At 43.6% G+C, this 21574-nt stretch overlaps 1 protein-coding gene across 1 annotated transcript in view; it reads left to right on the top strand.

The window, feature by feature from the left end:
* The first annotated feature begins 12702 nt into the window (after window positions 1–12702).
* Window positions 12703–21574, top strand: part of LOC126334525 (uncharacterized) — a 1455833-nt gene continuing 1446961 nt past the window's right edge. Inside the window, exon 1 of the mRNA XM_049996880.1 lies at window positions 12703–12931. The gene's annotated coding sequence lies outside the window, so the exon portion shown is untranslated. The remainder of the gene's footprint in view (window positions 12932–21574) is intronic.

Below are 21574 nucleotides of genomic sequence, written 5' to 3'. Positions count from 1 at the left end.
ACAAGCAAATATTTTGTACAGCGTGTGCAAAGTAGGATAGTAGGACAAACGGGCAACGGTTACGTAACACAATCACGATCAAGGGCGTTTGTGCTCGTTTGCTTGTATTGTAGATCTCTCCCATTAGTCTCTTTTAATAGCAAGGAGTAATTCTTCAAAGAACGGTACTTTAGTTAATCACTGACTTAATTTATGTGCTAGTTCATTACCGTCATGTTTCAGTAGTTGAGGCCAAAAGTATGTTGAATTTCTAGTGATAAATATTTTCTTCAACAATACGTTCTCTCATGTCAGTCGTAACAGTATGCCATAGCATCATGATTATGACCGCAGATTTTCCTGTGTCTTTGTCTGCCTGTAAGACGAGGAACACTCATCTCTGTGTCTAACTCTTCCGCAACGGCCTTCGCCTCTTCAACAATACGATCAACGTGGCTATCAGCATTAACACTCATGCCGACCTACGCCTTGAGCGTCGAATCTAATTTTACTTCTGCCATCGCAACGTCGAAGCTAGGATCTTGAATGATGTTGCTGATGGATATGTTATGCTCATAATGTCACTCAGTGTAAAGAGAGTGATGATAAACTCGCAATTAGAGAGAGCTGGAAGAGGAATATTGGCAGCCGTTGCTCTATCCCTCCAACACTGTATTTCTTTAAGAACTTTGCAGACTGTTCAGAGATCAGCTGCGAATTGAATGACAGCATCATGTCGCTCAACCCATATCGTTTGACTAAGTGACTGCAGCGAGTGTTCTAGGTGACTCTTCAACGTTGCGAACTGCTTGCTAGACGCTGTAAAGAGCGATACCACTTCTTCAATAGTGCCAAGTGAAATGGTTAAAATGTCTCTGAGCACTTAACATCTATGGTCATCAGTCCCCTAGAACCTAGAACTACTTAAACCTAACTAAGGAAATTACACACATCCATGCCCGAGGCAGGATTCGAACCTGCGACCGTAGCGGTTGCGCGGTTCCAGACTGAATCGCCTAGAACAGTACGGCCACACCAGCCGGCAGTACCAAGTGAGTTTCTCACACATGTAACTCACCCAAACATTTCTCCAGTGACAGAGAAAGGCTTTCCATTCGCCTTAGAATCGTAGTACCTAATACCTCACCAGTAACACTACACTCTACATCTTGATTCGCTTCAGGTTCATCGTCAGTGTTTCCACTACAATCATTGTCTTTATGAATGTCAACGAAACCCAAAAATCTTTCGTGTAATCTGCAGTCACCATCAACATATCTTGCAACTGAACTCAGTTGGGCGATGTGCGCTATGTCCGTAGTCTTATCGAAAATTATGCTGTAATAACAAGAATCCTTGATTTCGTCTAGTATTCTCGGTGACAGCACTGTTTCACAGCATGAAATAAGTTCGTTACACGTTGTTTTACTTATGCACATGGCCTTCGCTTTAGTGGTCTCAAGATGTTTTACTTAAGTCTCCAGCGTCAATTCTAGATCTTAGAAGGCCTCTAGTTTCCCCCGTTACTTACTATATTTTCACGATGATTTTCATTTTCTAATAGACTCCCATCATCTCTATGCCCCCGCTGAGGATTATTTTGCTTTCCATGAAATACGATTGTTTTTAATATAGGTAGAAGACGGTCTCTGTTTTCCCTAATGCTTTCCAATCTCTGTCTTGACAATTGACTTATGACCTGAAGTTCGCTGTTGTTTTGTGCAGCCAAAAATAATTTTGCGTCTGTTGATGCTTCAACGTGGTAGTTGAACTGAGAGTGGGTGCCAAGGTCACCATCTTTGCCACTGAGTTTGGCAAACTTTTTCAGTGGTTCCGTCACAAGTTTCTTGGCGATAATGGATTTCTTTTTTCCAGCCATTTTATTATTCACAAAAATTGAACAGTTAATGCAAAGAAGTCTCTTTTTAACTTGTGGGAACACCAGCCATGGAGACTGTTCAAATTGATTATCCTGCACTTGGCTGAGTTCAACCCGTCCCCTCTTGTTATGCTGGGAAGTAGGAAAGATATAACCTTTTTCAGATTTCCTTAGAGCTCGTGTTTTATATCGTCACTAATATTTCCTGAGTCTAATACATCCGAATAATTGCCAATATCCGTGGGATTAAAGTAATCAGTCGGTGAACTTTGTTGTGGAAGTTTCGATGAAGTGCTGGGCTCTGCCTGTACATCTGTTGGTGCTTTTGCGGCTAAATAGTGACCAAAATCTTCAGATGTTTCTACTTTTCTTTTTCTTATTGCGTAACGATCCATTTTATTATATCGTTACAATGTAGGTAAATTAGATGCCAATTGCTCTCGAATAAACACTTTATTCTCACTAAAAATGCAACACTAGTACACTTAGCACTAAAACACACACGGTCACACTCCGCGTCTTTCTAATATCACTAAGTACAACACTGACTCAAGTCCGTGGTAATAGTTAATAACTTTTTATTACTTTCATGTTATTGCGAGAGTAGTAGCTTTCAAACTGACTACCAGACACTCACTCACTTGTACCATGGACTAGTCATCAAGTCCGATGTGGCAGGAGTCTAAGCAGCGAAGCTACTGTTACTCCTTTGTAGTCGCTGGTGGTATGGATGGCATCTGGGACGGATTGTCCTCAGGCTGAAAAATGTTCAAATTTGTGTGAAATCTTATGGGACTTAACTGCTAAGGTCATCAGTCCCTAAGCTTACACACTGATTAACCTAAATTATCCTAAGGACAAACACACACACACCCATGCCCGAGAAAGGATTTGAACCTCCGCCGGGACCAGCCGCACAGTCCATGACGGCAGCGCTATAAACCGCTCGGCTAATCCAGCGCGGATCCTCAGGTTACTTCCGAAGTTTCTCGAAGTGGGCGATGGCGGCTGCTTCCTCTGGGGCAGGTTTTCTTCTGCCGGAAACCCACTCCTCCTTCAGCCACTTCTCGGCGACCTGGTAGATGTGCTCCCAGTCGTCGGGAATGAAGATGGGGAGGGCGTTAATCGCTCTTAGCTCCTTGCGAGACACCAACTCGTGCAACAGATCACGAGTGTGGCGGAGGTCGCACGGTCGGTGGGGAAGAGGAGGCTTGGGCACGTTTGGTGGCGTAAAAGAATATGGGTTGTCCCTGTAAGGGGGACTGCCGCTACAGGTGAAGGCAGTCCAGGTGACACGACGTCCATCGGCACCCGCGGTGGCGAGACCATGGACATCAGCGTCTGCGTGGCGGCGTCCGCCCCAGCCTGGTCTGCCAACGATTTATTTGCGATACCTGCGAATATCACCACAGCCCTGTCTGCCAACACCAGCATGGTGCGGGCTGGTAATGCCAGCTCGTTTGCCAACGCAGCCGCACTCTCTGCATCCTGGACTATCTTATGATTATCATGGACCTTCATATCTAAGTGCTAGAGTGGTCTACAGCGTAAGATATTACAATAAAATTTTGGAAAAAAATGAGAAACTTGTGGAGTTATTTGGGCATCACTAATTTTGAATGTAAATAAAAAAGACAAACTATAAAGTATCATTACAGAAATCTGCTTATATCTTTTTCTGCATGATATTTATCAATATTGTTTTCCTTGAAGATGTGATGGATGTGTTCAGACTTCAGTCTGTGCCTGCGACGACTACATTACTCACTGATGACGCTTTCATTGCCCTACTCCAGTTTACCAATGATGTATTTGCTACACCCATAAACAACCCCAACCCCCAGTGTGTCATCACTTTCTGCCACTCTATTGTATACCAACGGGCTCTAAACTGTTTTTGTAGAGCCTGACCATCTATTTGGTTGAAGCAGAGCCGTAATTCATCTGTTTGTCCCGCATACCAATCACATGAGACTAGTTGTTGATCGAAAAACAATTCCTCCTTACTCAGTTACTGATCGTATACTTCTCTAGCTCGTCCTAGCTTGGTGATACTGACGCTAATGACACATGCAGAGATCATCAACATCAAAATTGGAAGTAACGTAAGTTGCTCGACGTCGGGACCCTCAACCAGTACTCGTCCACTGTAGTTATATAGTTCTGGATCACAAAACACTCAAACAGTACTCAATAAAGGATCACTGACAAGATAATACTTTAACTGGTGAGTTGAGTTTTATTCATGCAGTACATATTCTGACCTCCATAACAAACTTATCTATGGTTGCTGATGAGATAAAGGGTCAATTTAAAATTCTGGTGTCATGTTGCACTCTTCAGCTAGTTACATTCAAGATCAGCCCCTCTACCGTCCCCTCTCCCCCTGGGGAATCTCTGACAACTGATCAATCTACATCTACATGACTACACTGCAATTCACATTTAAGTGCTTGGCAGAGGGTTCATCGAACCACAATCATACTATCTCTCTACCATTCCACTGCCGAACAGCGCGCGGGAAAAACGTAGACCTAAACCTGTCTGTTCGAGCTCTGATTTCTCGTATTTTATTTTGATGATCATTCCTACCTATGTAGGTTGGGCTCAACAAAATATTTTCGGATTCGGAAGAGAAAGTTGGTGACTGAAATTTCGTAAAAACATCTCGCCGCGACGAAAAACGTCTTTGCTGTAATGACTTCCATCCCAATTCGCGTATCATATCTGCCACATTCTCTCCCCTATTACGTGATAATACAAAACGAGCTGCCATTTTTTGCACCCTTTCGATGTCCTCCGTCAATCCCACCTGGTAAGGATCCCACACCGCGCAGCAATATTCTAACAGAGGAAGGACGAGTGTAGTGAAAGCTGTCTCTTTAGTGGACTTGTTGCATCTTCTAAGTGTCCTGCCAATGAAACGCAACCTTTGGCTCGCCTTCCCCACAATATTATCTGTGGTCTTTCCAACTGAAGTTGTTCGTAATTTTAACATCTAGGTACTTAGTTGAATTGACAGCCGTGAGAATTGCACTATTTATCGAGTAATCGAATTCCAACGGATTTCTTTTAGAACTCATGGGGATCACCTCACACTTTTCGTTATTTAGTGTCAACTGCTACCTGCCACAACATACAACAATCATTTCTAAATCGCTTTGCAACTGATAATGGTCTTCGGATGACCTTACTAGACTGTAAATTACAGCATCATCTGCGAACAACCTAAAAGAACTACTCAGATTGTCACCCAGGTCATTTATATAGATCAGGAACAGCAGAGATCCCAGGACGCTTCCCTGGGGAACACCTGAAATCACTTCAGTTTTACTCGATGATTTGCCGTCTATTACTACGAACTGCGACCTTCCCGACAGGAATTCACGAATCCAGTCGCACAACTGAGACGATACCCCATACGCCTGCAGCTTGATTAGGAGTCGCTTGTGAGGAACGGTGTGAAAAGCTTTCCGGAAATGTAGAAATACGGAATCAGTGTCACCCAGACCAGCTCCTGGTCCAATCCATGCGCCTGGGGCAATTGGACTAGTTACATTAAAGGTTGTGATGTAACCCGATACCGGTTAAACGATCTTGTGTATGTAAAACATGGTGGGAAACCCAGCCCATGTCTCACCTAATCGGACCACATTAAAATGGTAGGAAACTTCACCCTACCCGATGCACCAATAAAATTCGAGCTATCTTTCCACTTCTCATCCTTTATAACTTCTTCAATTGACTAGGACTCTTCATTCGAGTTCTGTCACTGTAAGGAGAGATTCAGCTTGTTATAAACAAATTATTATTAATGATAACTCTATAGTGACAACGTTTGGAGATATTGACAGTGATATCACAAATTAACTAATGCTTTTAATAACACTTTTTTCAATACAATTAATTAACAACAATATTCATTATTTTTATTAAAAGTTTTTACTTTTGTTGGTTTATTTACAAAACTTATTTCTTTCTTATACGAGCTAATTTTATGACATGTGTGCAGTGATTTATTTGCAAAGCTATAATTTTTTTCTAATGCTGTATGCACAATACTAATACATTACTGGCCATTAAAATTGCTACACCACGAAGATTACGTGCTACAGACGCGAAATTTTCCCGACAGGGAGAAGATGATGTGGTATGCAAATGATTAGCTTTTCAGAGCATTAACACAAGGTTGGCGCCGGTGGCGACACCTACAACGTACTGACATGAAGAAAGTTTCCGACCGATTTATCATACACAAACAGCAGTTGACCGACGTTGCCTGGTGAAACGTTGTTGTGATGCCTCGTTTAAGGAGGAGAAATGCGTACCATCACGTTTCCAACTTTGATAAAGGTCGGATTGTAGTCTATCGCGCTTGCGGTTTATCGTATCGCAACATTTCTGCTAGCGTTGGTCGAGTTCCAATGACTGTTAGCAGAGTATGGAATCGTTGGGTTCAGGAGGGTAATACGGAACGCCGTGCTGCATCCCAACGGTCTCGTATCACTAGCACTCGATATGACAGGCATCTTATCCGCATGGCTGTAAAAGATCGTGCAGCCACGTCTCGATCCTTGAGTCAACAGATGGGGGCGTTCGCAAGACAACAACCATCTGCACGAACAGTTCGACGACGTTTGCAGCAGCATGGACTATGAGTTCTGAGACCATGGCTGTGGTTACCTTTGACGCTGCATCACAGACAGGAGCGGCTGCGATGGTGTACTCAACGACGAACCTGGGTACATGAATGGCAAAGCGTCATTTTTTCGGATGAATCCAGGTTCTGGTTGCAGCATCATGATGGTCGCATCCGTGTTTGGGGTCACCGCGGTGAACGCACATTGGAAGCGTGTATTCGTCATCGCCATACTGGTGTATGACCTGCCGTGATGGTACGGGGTGCAATTGGTTACACGTCTCGGTCATCTCTTGTTCCCATTGACGGCACTTTGAACAGTGGACGTTACGTTTGAGATGTGTTACAACCCGTGGCTCTACCATTCATTCGATCTCTGCGAAACCCTACGTTTCAGCAGGATAACGCACGACCGCATGTTGCAGGTCCTGTACGGGCCTTTCTGGATACAGAAAATGTTCGACTGCTGCCCTGGCCAGCACATTCTCCAGATCTCTAACCAATTGAAAACGTCTGGTCAACTGACTCGTCACAATACGCCAGTCACTACTCTTGATGAACTGTAGTATCGTGTTGAAGCTGCATGGGCAGCTGTATCTGTACAGGCCATCCAAGCTATGTTTGATTCAATTCCCGGGCGTATCTAGGCCGTTATTGCTGCGAGAGGTGGTTGTTATGGGTATTGATTTCTCAGGATCTATGCACCCAAATTGAGTGAAAATGAAGTCAGTTCTAGTATAATATATTTGTCCAATGAATACCTGTTTATTTGCATTTCTTCTTGATGTAGCAATTTTAATGGCCAGTAGTGTATTATGAGTTACACCAAAGACTTAAATAATGTCTCCCCCTTAATGGTGGGTTGTCATGGGTTGTAGACGAATCTCGGGGTCTTCCTTTCCAAAACAGCTTCACAAGCGTTAAGAAAAGTCTCAGGATCTTCATAAAGCACAGTACTGTTAATGTGAGCTTGTGGGAGCCTGTCCCCAAAAGCGCCAGAAACCATAGATCAGTGTAATATGACAATGTCATTTACTTGATGATCACTAAGAGTGGAATGTAGGGCCATGGCAATGTTCTGATGATGTCCGTTGGTGATTATTGCAAAACGATGTGGCAGCAAGTAGATGTGGCAGCAAATAGATGGTCAAGCTCTACAAAAACCGTATAGAGCCCGTTGGTATACAAACAACATCAGACAGCTACTTCATAAATAGTCACTACTGCATACCAGGTGCAAAGAAAAGCAGAGTATAACCGCAGAAAGGCATGTGTTAAAGGAAATGTGCTATGGTGCCTTTGGGACACGACATAAGAACTTCATCAACTACTTCAGTGAAATTTTTGTGTAGAACCTCTCCCAGAACTGAGGGAAATTCAGGTCTTTTAAGGCTGCCAATGGTACAAAAAATTGTCCTAACATTTATTTACGAGGCAGGCACCGATACCACAGTAAAGTGAAATTCAAAATGTTGAATTTTGTCATCGGATGTTGTGAAAGCGAAACCACGGAATGTTTTTACCAATCCTCTGCCTTACCTTTGCGAAGACGAGAGCACTAATGGTGTCGTAGAGCAATTGAAATCGTCCATATTTCTGACGGATTCCATGCCAGGTTTTGTACAGAACTTACCTATGATTACTAACAGCTCACATGGCACCGAACAGTCTTTCTTCCACTTACCATCCGCGAAAGAGAACGGAGTAAACCTTACACTCTGGTGAGAAAAATCATGGGATGCCTCTTAATAACGTGTCGGACCTCCTTTCCCCAGCATAGTGCAGCAGCTTGCTGTGGCATGGACTCAACAAATCGTTGGAAATCCCCTGCAGGAATACTGAGACATGTCACCTTTATAGCTGCCCATAATTACAGAAGTGTTGCCGGTCTGGGATTTTTTGCACTAACTGACCTCTCGATTTCCTCCCATAAATGTTAGGTGGAATTGTCGGGTGATCGTGGTGGCGAAATTATTCACTCGAACTGTCCAGAATGTTCTGACACGATGCACTGTCATAAGAAAAATCCCTCATCGTTTGGGAAAATGAAGTCCATGAATGGTTGCAGATGGTCTGCAAGTACCCCAACATAAGTATTTCCAGTCGATGATCGGTTCTGTTTGACCAGAGGATGCAGTCCATTCCATGTCGAGTCAATAACATTATGGTGCCGCCATCAGCTTGCCCAGTACCTTGTTGAGAAACTGAGTGCGTGACTTTATGGGGCCCACGTCACACTCGAACCATACAATTACCGAGCGAGGTTGCGCAGTGATTAGCACAGTGGACTCGCATTCGGGAGGAGGAAGGTTCAATCCCGCGTCTGATCATCCTGATTTAGGTTTTCTGTCGTTTCCCTAAATCACTCCAGGCAAATGACAGGATGGTTCCTTTGAAAGGGCACAGCCGGCTTCCTTCCCCCCCCCCCCCCCCCCCTTCCCTAATCCGAAGAGACCGATGGCTTTGCTGTCTGGTCTCCTCCCCCCAAACAACCCAACCCATACCATTTGCTCTTAGCGATTGAAATGGGGACTCAATCGTACCAGGCGACGGTTTTCCAGTCGTCTAGGACCCAATCAATGTGGCCAGGAGCGGAGGAGAGGCGCTGCAGGCGATGTTGTGCTCTTAGCAAAGGCACTCGTTTTGGTCCTCTGCTGCCATGACTATTAATGCCATAATTTCACACGCTGCCCTAACAGATACGTTCGTTGTACATATCACATCGTTTTCTGAGGTTATTCCACACAGTGTTGCTTGTTTTCTGGCACTGATAAATCTACTCATACGCTGTTGTTCTGTCGTTAACCGCAGGACGTCGGTCACTGTGTTGTCCGTTGTGAGAGTGAATGCCTTGAATTTGGTATTCTCGGCACATTCTTCACACTATGGTCTGGGAATACAGAACTGCCTAACCATTTCCGAAATGTTGTGTGCATCTAGCTCCAGATGCAATTCTGTATTCAAAGTCTGTCAACTCCTGTGGTGCGGCCATGATCAAGTCGGAAACCTTTTGATATGAATCACCTCAGTACAAATGACAGCTCCACCAACGAAATGCCCTTCTGTACCTTGTATATGCGATACTACCACCATCTGGATATGCACATATCGTTATCTCATGACTTTGGCTACCTCAGTGTAATACACTCATACCAAAAAAAGTTTTGCATCATCTCAGTCCGGGAGTTCCGGAACCTGTACAGAAAATTGGAATAGATATCAAGATGAAGATAATGTGGCCCTTTTTATTGCTCATGAAAACCACTCATTGCATGTTGTACCACCATACAGCGAGACCTTCAGAGGTGGTGGTCCAGATTGCTGTACACAATGATACCTCTAATACCCAGTAGCACGTCCTCTTGTATTGATGCATGCCTCTATTCATAATGGCATACTATACACAAGTCCATCAGGGCACTGTTGATCCAGATTGTCCCATTTCTCAACTGCGATTCTGCGTAGATCCCTCAGTGGTTGGTGGGTCACATCATCCATAAACAGCCCTTTCCAATCTATCCCAAGCATGCGCGATAGGATTCGTGTCTGGAGAACATTCTGGTCGCTCTAGTCGAGCGATGTCATTATCCTGAAGGAAGTCATTGGCAAGATGTGCACGATGGGGGTGTGAACTGTCGTCCATGAAGACGAATGTTTCGCAAATATGCTGCTGGTATGGCTGCACTATCGGTTGGAGGATGGCATTCACGTATCGTACGGCCGTTAGGGCGCCTTGCATGACAACCAGTGGCGTACGTCCGCCCCACATAATGCCACTCAAAAACTGCAGGGAACCTCCACCTTGCTGCACTCGCAGGATAGTGTCTAAAGCATTCATCCTGACCGGGTTGAAGTGACACACATCTTCTACGATTGTCTGGTTGAAGGCATATGCAAAAGACATCGGTGAAGAGGACGTGACGCCAATCCTCAGCGGTCCATTCGGCATGTTGTTGAGCCCATCTGTACGGCACTGCATGGTGTCGTGGTTGCAAAGATGGACCTCGCCATAGACGTCACGAGTGAAGTTGCACATCATGCGGCGACTGCTCTCAGTTTGAGTCATAACTGCGACCAGGACGGTCGCGGGGTAGCAATGACAGAAAGTGCAGAGGGGCCCGCAAAGAGGCCTGTGAACAACAACACAGCGGAAGAGGATGGACACAACCAGCGAAGGACAGAACGAATACAAGAAGACCGAAGAGCAGAGTCACGAGGAAACAAACAGGTCCACTTGTACCCAAACAAGGAATTAGGCCGCCTAGCGCAAAGCGAGGTGTAAATCGACGTAAGTGAGATTAGACTGACTGGCTGAAATTTTTTTCTTTATTGTGATTTCATTCCCCTGCCCCATATGGGCAGGGGAGTGCTGTCAGCGGCACAATCCGCCGCTCTTCAGCCGAGTGATATGACAACTAAAACAAGAATAAAACGATACATACATAAGGAGATAAAAAAGGGGAACACAAAACAGAGTAAGGGGAGAAAATGGAGGTAAAAATACATGGACATGGAGACGTTCATGGGGGACAGTTAAAAAGTCACCAGAAAGTTAAAAAACACAGTTGGCTATTCTTAAAACACGGAAGACACTGAATGCGCATGCACAGGTTAAAGGTCGGCCACAGTATTAAAAACACTTCGGAACAACACACTTAAAACCCACTTGGTACACACGCGACAAAGAATAAAGCTGCCAGGTGGGACTTGCCAAGGAAAAGGTCAGAAAGCATGGAAAAGTAGGGGAGAGCATGGGGCAGCTGGGGAAGCAGCAGGATGAAGAGAGGAGGGACATCAGTGGGTTCACGAAGAGGCAGGAGACATGTGGGGCGGGAGAGGAAGAGGGAAGACAGGGCAGGAGGGAGCGCAGAGACACTGACACAAGAGATGGAGGGGGAGTAGCAGGGGGAAGCCGCTCAGGAGGAGGGAGGGGGAGGAGAGGGAGCCCTGAGGAAGAGGCAGGAAGATGGGGTTAGAATTGGTAGGAAGGGTAGATGTCAGGGCGAAGCTGCTCATCCGGAAGGGGTAGACGGTTGGAGTTGTGTTGGGAAAGGAGATGGAGGGTTGTCGAGATGAAGAGAGGGTGGGACACAAAGGTAAAGGCGCGGCAACTGGTTGGGGGTGGAGAGGAAGGGAGACACCAGGGGGTGAGGACTGACTGAGCGAGAGGCCGGCGCTTAAGTACGCTATTGGGGGTGCAGCTATTGGTCGCTGGGACCACGTGTTCCACTGTGGCGCCTTCACAGTAAAAGCAGGCAAGGAGGCGCGCGCCGCCATAGCTTACGTCCCGATGGTGCAGAGACCTCTATGGGACTTCGACGTCCATGACGCCTGGCGCGGATTCAAATTCCGCGGCGCTCGGTACCAGAAACACGACGTCCTGTAGCTGTACGAAAAGCATCATTCAACGTGGTGGTGTTGCTGTCAGGGTTTCTCCTAGCCATAATCCGTAGGTAGCGGTCATTCACTGCAGTAGTAGCTCTTGGGCGGCCTGAGTGAGGCATGTCATCGACAGTTCCTGTCTCTCTGTATCTTCTCCATGTCCGAACAACATCACTTTGGTTCACTCCGAGACGCCTGGATAGTAGTGCCGTTGTTGAAAGCCCTCCCTGGCACGAAGTAACAATGTGGACGTGATCGAACCGCGGTATTGACGGTCTAGGCATGGTTGAATTACAGACAACACGAGCCATGAACTTCCTTCCTGGTATAATGACTGGAACTCATTGGCTGTCGGACCACCTCCATCTACTCGACGCTGCTCAAGCATGGTTGGTTACATCTTTGGACAGATTTAGTGACATGTTTGAACAGTCAAAGGTACTGTGTCTGTGATACAATACCCACAGTCAACGTCTGTCTTTGGAGTTCTGGGAACAGGGGTAATGTATAACTTTTTTGATGTGTGTATATTAAAAAGTCGCGTCCACCTTACTGTCTGTAGTGACCGGCGCGTTGCAGGTGCAGGCCCGGAACAGCGCTCGTCTGCGGTTTGACGTGACGCAACAGGACAGCAGTCGGCGGTGTCGCGGGCTCGTCGGCGGCCGCGGCTGCCGGCTGGTCGTTGACGCGTGCAGGCGATTGCCCGCAGCTGCCGGCGGCGGTGGGGGGAGGTTTGTCAGCGCGGCACAGGAAGGCCGGCTTATCGCGCTCAGTGCCCGCCACGCCGCGACCACGACCACGACCGCGCAGCGCAGCGCAGCACAAAGCCGGCGACGCCGCGCGCGCAGCAGGTGAAAACACAGCCAGCGCCTTCCGACCGATGCGCGACTCTCCGTGTGCGGGATCAGGCGCGTCAGTCGGGCATTACCGATAAGGCAAAGTGAGGTGGAGAAGGCGTAAAGGGTCGCGTTAGATGATTGGCTTGGAGACCACTGCACTTTTTGTCCATGTGGTTGCCTGGTTCTCCTATGCAGACGCTTCGTTCCTTACGAGTGAGTATTCTGCAAATGCCTACGAGTACATATAAAATGTACGGGAGTGATTTTTTCAGAAAACTTAATAATGAAGTCCTTCTATTACCTCCACAACGACGTATTTTATTCTACTATGTGTATTCTTTTTGCCCACTTAAATACAATTTCTAGCCGTTACCAATTAACTCCTACAATTTCTAAGCACGTTTACTCGTAGGTTTAAGTGCCTAGGATACAACATCTTTTGCCTAAGCACCTGGTGAAATACAAAGAGCTACATCGAACATTGCAACTGAACCTAGTGCAGTACCGCAGGAGGTCAGTTATAAAATCAAGAGAGAGAAATAGCAAGACAAGTAATCGTAAAGTATGTTTTAGTCTACACAGCTACATAATTACCAGTATTTATGAAATATTCCGCTGCCACTTAGAGGAACACAGACATATTAAAAACTGAAATACGCATTACTAATATTCCACAGTATTTATTTTATGGTTTTAATGATCAGGCATCCAGCTTTCTTTGGCATCGTCAGACAACTAAAGATTTAACGGACGGTCCACACAAAATCAGAGACAGTTGCTATCTCTACAAGCATACTTATTTCCAAAGATACGTCATTATTTTACGAATACATAATTATATATACAAAAACCACAAATTAAAGTGTACAGTTTTACAGCGGTACAAAAGAATAAATATTCTCTTATAACGTATTGAATATTTTGGACTCTAATAATACGGCCGGCCTTAGTCGGCGAGCGGTTCTAGGCGCTACAGTCTGGAACCGCGCCACCGCTACGGTCTCAGGTTCTAATCCTGTCTCAGGCATGGATGTGTGTGATGTCCTTAGGTTAGTTAGGTTTACCTGGTTCTAGGGGACTGAAAACCTCACCAGTTAAGTCCCATAGTGCTCAGAGCCATTTGAACCATTTTTTTTTTCTAACGATAAGAATATAAATCCGTAAACCAACTGACTGACTGACATAAACGTATTGTACTAAAGAAGATATTCAAATATTGGTTAATATTCCACAACAATACACGAACTGATAAACTGTCGTTAAGTATATTGGTTAGCGTATTGAAACAGACACGAAGAAGATATGAACGAATAAACCTTAGATTACATTCAAAGATTAAAAGTGTAAGATCGCAATGCTACAACAGTACATCAAATGGCTACTGGCGCAGACTACTATGTTATATGAACAAAATTACTTTCACCACAATGATCAGCAGGTAAAAGGGGGCAGGGCAGAATTGAGAAAGTGGTTGACGAACTGTGAACAATGGGTATTAGTTATACTATGCCGAAAAAGTAATTACCTTACATTCTTCTACTTTCATTCTTTGTAACATAAACTTTATTTGTGCATACCTTCTTTGTGTCTATTTCAAAATAATAATAGACATAGTGACAGTTTATCAGTTTGCGTATAGTTCAGGGGCCTTAACCAATATCTTGATAAACAATTTAGTGTAATATGTTTACGTCAGTAAGTCAATGGGTTTAAAGATTTATACACATATCTTTGATGTCTAAAACTTTCAGTACATCGTTATAGAGTTCTTCTTGTTTTGTAGCCATTTAAAATAGATATACTGAAATTTGTGCTTTTCAGTGAGCCCAAGCAATGTTGCGACAAACTTCGAGGGCTTGTAGAGGGTGTCTTGAGGAACAAATTGAAGACAGTAACCCATGTCTGGAATCATCATCCAAAGACGCTACACACCGTCAAAATGACAGGCGCTGGCGCCTGCAGCTATGCCATCCCTTCGGCAGCAAACGTGACTTTGTACGTTGACGGACTGTAGGCGGGTTGTCTTGCAGTGTTATTTGTTATTCAGTGATCGCGACTGTTCGCCACGACCGCCAGTGTAGAAGATAGAGCCAGCTGCTGCGAAGAAAGGGCTTGTCTCCTGTGAATATGATGCTCTGTTGCCTTGGTGGATGACAGATTTGGACAGGTTTTCCATCTGCAGTTTATTTTTTGTTGGAACCCTCTAAAATCTCCAATGTTTTTCGGTGACCTGGAGAAAAATAGACTGCAGATGAAAATCCGTGTTCACCAAAGTAACAGAGAGCAGCGTTTGTAGAAAACAAGTCCTGTGTATGAAGCAGTTGTCTCCGCTCCACTGGCGATCCTTGGAATCAGCCACGATCACTCAATAACAATGCGACTCGTTTTGCGTACATTGCTTGTAGTCTCGTTGGGTGAAGTTGCCAGACACGGGTTCCAATCCTCGATTTGTTCCTCAAGATGCCCTCCACAACATCTCTGAGACGCCCTTTAGGTTTATACATATGCGTAAAATGGCGACATATCTTTAGAAATAGTAGTGTTTGTACAGACAGTAGCTGTGTCTGATGTGTGGGCTGCCTGTTCGATTTTAATTTGTGTAATGATAGCCTGATAGCCGGAAGATAACTTACAACGAAATATGAAATAATTATTGTTATGGAGCATTTTCAGTTTTTAATGGAATTACTTAACTTAAACCGGTGATAAGAGTTCTAATAATATAAAACTGTATACAGCTTACATTAGCCATATGTAGATCCCATATTCAATCGGGAAAGGGAAATCAAAGTTCCATGTTACTTCTACGTCATTTTAACGGTTGCTCATCTGTAAGTTCTCTCTCATTCGTGTTTGCACAAAGGAAGGAAAAGAGGGTTTTTTTCTCATATCCTGTTGTCTCCAGTTGCCATGAATGTTAGCACTGGTGTTGGAGCAGAATATTTTAGTGCACCAGGTACTGTGTCATGGTTGAGGATTGTTGTCTTCAATAGTCCCATCCGAAGAACAGATTGTTCGCGTTCCCCACGAACTCACATTTGCGAAGCAGAGAAAAAGATATTTATTTTGTAGCACACTTTCATCTTCAGTTTTTCCATTGGTTACCGAAGGACCTTCATTGCGATGTCCAAACGACAGAAACACCTCTCTGTCAGAAGTCATGCGTTTACAATAAAAATTCGAAAAATTATGGTAGAGCATACACAAAATTATGGTAGAATATGTGGAGATTATGTTAAAAATGTGGTGCTTGTAGCTGATTTTTCTTCCATACAGTATACTAATGAGACAGCAAGCGGACTTCATTACTGAGTTTTCCATTCTTATCGCTGTCCCGATTTTGCAAAGAATAGGCGTTACGGTTAGAATGAAAAAATTATCCCTGTGTTTTTTGCAAAGCTATCTTTTGCAAATGAAAATAATTTTTTTATCTTTTGAGCTACTCTCAACTCTTTCGGTACCTATGTTCTACCTTTTTTTTTTTTTTGATCCCACATGATTTGTGTAGAGGTACCATACAAGTTTGTCAGATTTCGAGCTTTGCAATTTTACTTTTAGGTATTAAAGTTATTCCCTTTTTCTTGTAACTAACGTTAATGTGCGTCATTTATATTTTTAATTGAACAAGGTGTGTTACCTTGGTCGATTTTATGCAACGGAAGCATGTCGTCCACTAAGCAGCGATTGATTATGCTCGAAATTCTTTTGCAGACAATTTAACAACTGCGGTGAACAATCTGTACTTTCGTTTTATTCCCACTTTGAGCAGCTTTCGTGTGCTGTTATTATAACTTTTGATCAAGTGAACATTGTTTCAACACTATTTTTACCATTTCACTGTAACCAAGAGAACAGAAACATTCTTTTCTATGTACTGAATTTTCAATGTATGAAAAAGAGTGCTTTACATTTAGTGTATTTTCATGTTTCCACATTCAGTGTTCATTGTTCAACTTAAAAGGCAACTGAATGACACTAAAATTGGAGAAATAAATGAAACTAATAGACGTGGTAAAGTGAAACGAATGAAATGTGCTTACATTGTATGGAATATCCAAATAGTAGTCGCACAGCTGTCACCAGAGTAATCATTTGAACCGCCGTGTTTCCATAACAGAGCACAAGGTTTAAGACTGAGTGTTAAGTATAGAATTTGGCAAATATGAATTTAAATTACTTGAGAAAGGCCTCAAACAAAACACTGCACCATTGTCAAATAAAATCAATATTATGAATTTCATTGTCTATGCTAAAATGGCATGTGACTCAGCTAAAGTGAACAGTAATGGCCTTGAAGTTAAGAATATAGCAATCACAAAAGTCTCCAAATCAGAGAAAACGCAATTCTGTGGAAACTGTACACTGCTCCGAAATAATAGAAAACTGTCTGAAATAAAAGCTCTGATAGTAAAGGCCGACAAAGGGAACTCAGCAATAGCCTCGTGTGAATCTCAACACATGAACGAAACCCATGAGTTTTTCAGTGAAAATAACATACTTGTAACACAGAATTACCCCACACCCAGATTTCAAACCCTGCTGTGGGAACTACTGGAATCCTCTGATTTCCTATTATTTAACTCTGGTGTCCCAAAATACCTTGCCATGAATCCATGAGTGCCAAAGTACATTCACAACCAAAAACTCAAAAGCCTGATAGTTATACATAGCCTATTGTCAACTGAAGACAGTGTTGCATACGTTACTAACAGGAAGCTTAAAGATATTCTGAACAATTTTCATATATGTGAGAAGGGCTGAGATACATGAATTCACTGAAATGTTGGAACTAATCTTGTCACATGGTTATTTCACATCTAACCAAAAATTCATGAGCAATATGGTGGTGTAACAACATGCAGTAGTCAGATATCCACATTAAACTCATAGAATTCATTCAATACAGGTTTTTTATTTAAAAATATAATTTATTATAAACAGTATGCAGATACCATAATCCTGTACAATAACATAACTAATTATACCGAAAATCTAGCAAATACTCTCAGTAGTGCACATCTACTTCATAGTACGTCGTTAAATAGAAACAGAAATTGATTTTCTTGATATTACAACAGCCAGGGCAAAAATCAAACATGCTTCTTAAATTCATCACAAACACGTCACCAGCGATGTTTTTATAAACACATCCTGTCGTCTCACATAAAACAGAATGGCATTATTCAGGTCTATGCTTTGCTGTATGTACGAATTCCCATTTGGTGATCATGAAGAAAGGAAGAATATTAACATTATCAAAGAAATAGCACATAGGAATTGAAACAACCAACATATAATTGATAAAGATCTCAACAAAATTAAACGAAACAATACACTCGTGGTGATTAAGGCTGGTATTTTCATGCACCCCTTTATAGATAACATTCATACGAAGCTCCTAGTCTTTTTTGTAACATTACTATACAAATATCTTTCAGCACTAGAACTAAGTTACAATAGCACAACATGCACTGTAGAAAGAAAGAATAGCCAGTGGCACTCAAAATCAAGTATTTATAAGCTTTTTCGTGACATTCGCCTGAAGTTCTATGTAGGCCACACAGGAAGTAACATCACTGTAATGTTCTGGGAAGACGAGGATAAATCCATCTTTGGAACACATTTGAAAGAACATAGACACTCAACGACAAACATTAGAGGCAACCTTCAGATTCTGCACTTGTCAACAAAGCAAAGAAACTGAATCTCCTTGAAGAACCAGAAATTTTCATCCACAGTTTCAACTCACCAAATATAATTCTCAGTGAACAAGCAGGTCTAACACACGTTATTTCTACACACATTTAATGTATTCTTTAGAAATAAAAAAAGTAACTTATTGTCCTTCCACAACTATCAATCATAAAATCTTGTATTGGTGACCTCCTTAATACACATAATTATTTCATCCAGATTACAATATTTGTTTAAGGCTTATGAATATCCAGCTTACGAATATAGACTATTTTGCACTTACTGTCTCATCTAAGTATTTCTAATTTGTTTTGTATAACAGATTATGTATCATACATTACTCTTACCAAAGCAAAGTACACTAACAGGAAAAAAAATTGCAGCGCCAAGAAATAATTAAGGTAAAGCAAGGAAATTTCAAGAATATATTTGTCTAGGTAAGATATTTTAGTGATTAATGTTGCAAGATCACAGATTGATATGTGTTAGAAATGCCATTGCAAATGTAAAATACTGGTCCATTAATAACTAACGTAGCCGTCAAACGTTGTGAACGGTTGGAGACAGATATGGTGACAGAGCAGGCCAAGGCAACATTTCGATACTCTGTAGAGCATGTTGGGTTAGAACAGCGGTACGTGGGCGGACGTTAGCCTGTTGGAAAACACGCAGTGTGATGCTGTTCGTGAATGGGAGCACAACAGCTCGAATAACTAGACTGAGACCCAGATTGGCAGTAAGGGTGGGTAGAATAATTCCGAGAGTGCTGCTGCTGTCATACGAGATCGCATCTCAGACCACAACTGCAGGTGTAGGTCCATTGTGTCTAGGCCCCAGACAGGCTGGCTGCAGGCGCACAGCTGCCCCCCCTCCTAACCGAGACAGACCGGCTTTCATCAGTAAAACAGCAAACCTCCACTCCGCACTCCAACGACCTCTCGCTTGACACGACTGAAGTTCCAAATGGCGGTTGTTTGGGGTCAGTGGATTGCACGCTAAATGATGTCTGGCTCGGAGTTATCCTTGAATTAATCGATTTGTAACGATTCGTTGTGTCATTGTGGCGCCAACTGTTGGTCAGATTGCTACTGCAGAAGTAGTATGATGCGGCACAGTTAGGAGCCAAACACGACAGTCTTTCTTCTGGTTAGTACCGCGTGGCCGTCCGGAACCGTGTCTATATGCTACAGTACCTTCCCGTGACCACGCCCAGCAATCATGCACAGTGGCTACATTCCTGCTAAGTCCTTCTGCAATATCGCGGTAAAAACATCGAGTCCTCGCAGCCCTATTACACGACCTCGTTCAGCCTCCGTGAGCTGTCGATCATGGCGGGTTCGTGTTCTTGAAGGCATGCATAACATCAACTCCTTACGTCCACTCTCAGAAATAACTAACGCTCTCGATCGTTACAGCACGTGCTTAAACCAAACCTGATGTGCACCTTCCTATTGACGCCAGTACACTTCTGGCCATTAAAATTTCTTCATCAATATGAAATGCAGATGATCAACGGATATTCATTGGACAAATATATTATACTAGAACTGTTATATGACTACATTTTCACGCAATTTGGGTGCATAGATCCTGAGAAATAAGTACCTCTGGTAGCAGTAACGGCCTTTATACGCCTGGGCATTGAGTCAAGCAGGGCTTGGATGGCGTGTACAGGTACAGCTGCCCATGCTGCTTCAACACGATACCACAGTTCATCAAGAGTAGTGACGCGTATTGTGACGAGCCAGTTGCTCGGCCACCATTGACCAGACGTTTTCAATTGGTCAGAGATCTGGAGAATGTGCTGGCCGGGGTAGCAGTCTGACATTTTCTGTATCCAGAAAGGCCCGTACAGGACCTGCAACATGCGGTCGTGCATTATCCAGATGTAATGTAGAGTTTCGCAGGGATCGACTTAACACATCTGAAACGTAACGTTCAGTTCAAAGTACCATCAATTTGAACAAGAGGAGACAGACGTGTAACCAATGGCACCCCGTACCATTACGCCAGGTGATACGCCTGTATAGCGATGACGAATACACGCTTCCAGTGTGCGTTCACCGCGATGTCACCAAACACGGGTGCGACCATCATGATGCTGTAAACAGAACCTGGATTCATTCGAAAAAATGACGTTTTGCCACTCGTGCACCCAGGTTCGTCGTTGAGTACACCATCGCAGCCGCTCCTGTCTGTGATGCAGCGTCAAAGGTAACCGCAGCCATGGTATCCGAGCTGATAGTCCATGCTGCTGCAAACGTCGTCGAACTATTCGTGGAAATTGTTGTCGCGTGCAAACGTCCCCACCTGTTGACTCAGGGATCGAGACGTGGCTGCACGATCCGTTACAGCGATGCGGATAAGATGCCTGTCATCTTGATTGCTGGTGATACGATGCCGTTGGGATCCAGCACGGCGTTCCGTATTACCATCCGGAACCCACCGATTCCTTATCCTGATAACAGCCATTGGATCTTGACCAACGCGAGCAGCAATGTCGCGATACGATAAACCGCAATCGCGATAGGCTACAATACGACATTCATCGAAGTCGAAAACGTGATGGCACTTTTTTCTCCTCCTTACACAAGGCATCACAACAACGTTTCACCAGGCAACGTCGGTCAACTGCTGTTTGTGTATGAGAAATCGGTTTCAAGCTTTCCCATGTCAGCACGCTGTAGGTGTCGCCACCGGCGCCAACCGTTTGTGAATGTTCTGAAAAGCTAATCATTTGCATATCACTGTATCTTCTTCCTTTCGGTTAAATTTCGCGTCTGTAGCACGTCATCTTCGTGGTGTAGCAATTTTAATGGCCAGTAGTGTAGGAACTCTCTTATGCCACAGCCGCGAGTTCTGAATACAAGTCATCTTTCAGCCGTAGAAACATGCCTGCTAACTTTCTGTATCTCACAGAACTCCATCTTGGTGTTGGGATTTCTTTTCCGTCAGTTTAATAAGAAGATACGTAGTATGAAAGAAAGCTCAATAAACATTATTTGGCAGTGAGCATGTAACATTATTATTATTTGACAGTAACTATGGCAAATATTATAATCTGACAGGGTGGCTCTATAATAATGCAATAATTTTCGGAATTACCTTGTATCTTCTAAGCCTCTATATGTGTAACATATCAGTATTTTTGGATATAGTATG

Source organism: Schistocerca gregaria, chromosome 1, assembly GCF_023897955.1.
Source record: "Schistocerca gregaria isolate iqSchGreg1 chromosome 1, iqSchGreg1.2, whole genome shotgun sequence".
Taxonomy (NCBI): domain Eukaryota; kingdom Metazoa; phylum Arthropoda; class Insecta; order Orthoptera; family Acrididae; genus Schistocerca; species Schistocerca gregaria.
The sequence above is the reverse complement of the archived record's forward strand: the minus strand, read 5'-3'. Positions and strand labels throughout refer to the sequence as shown.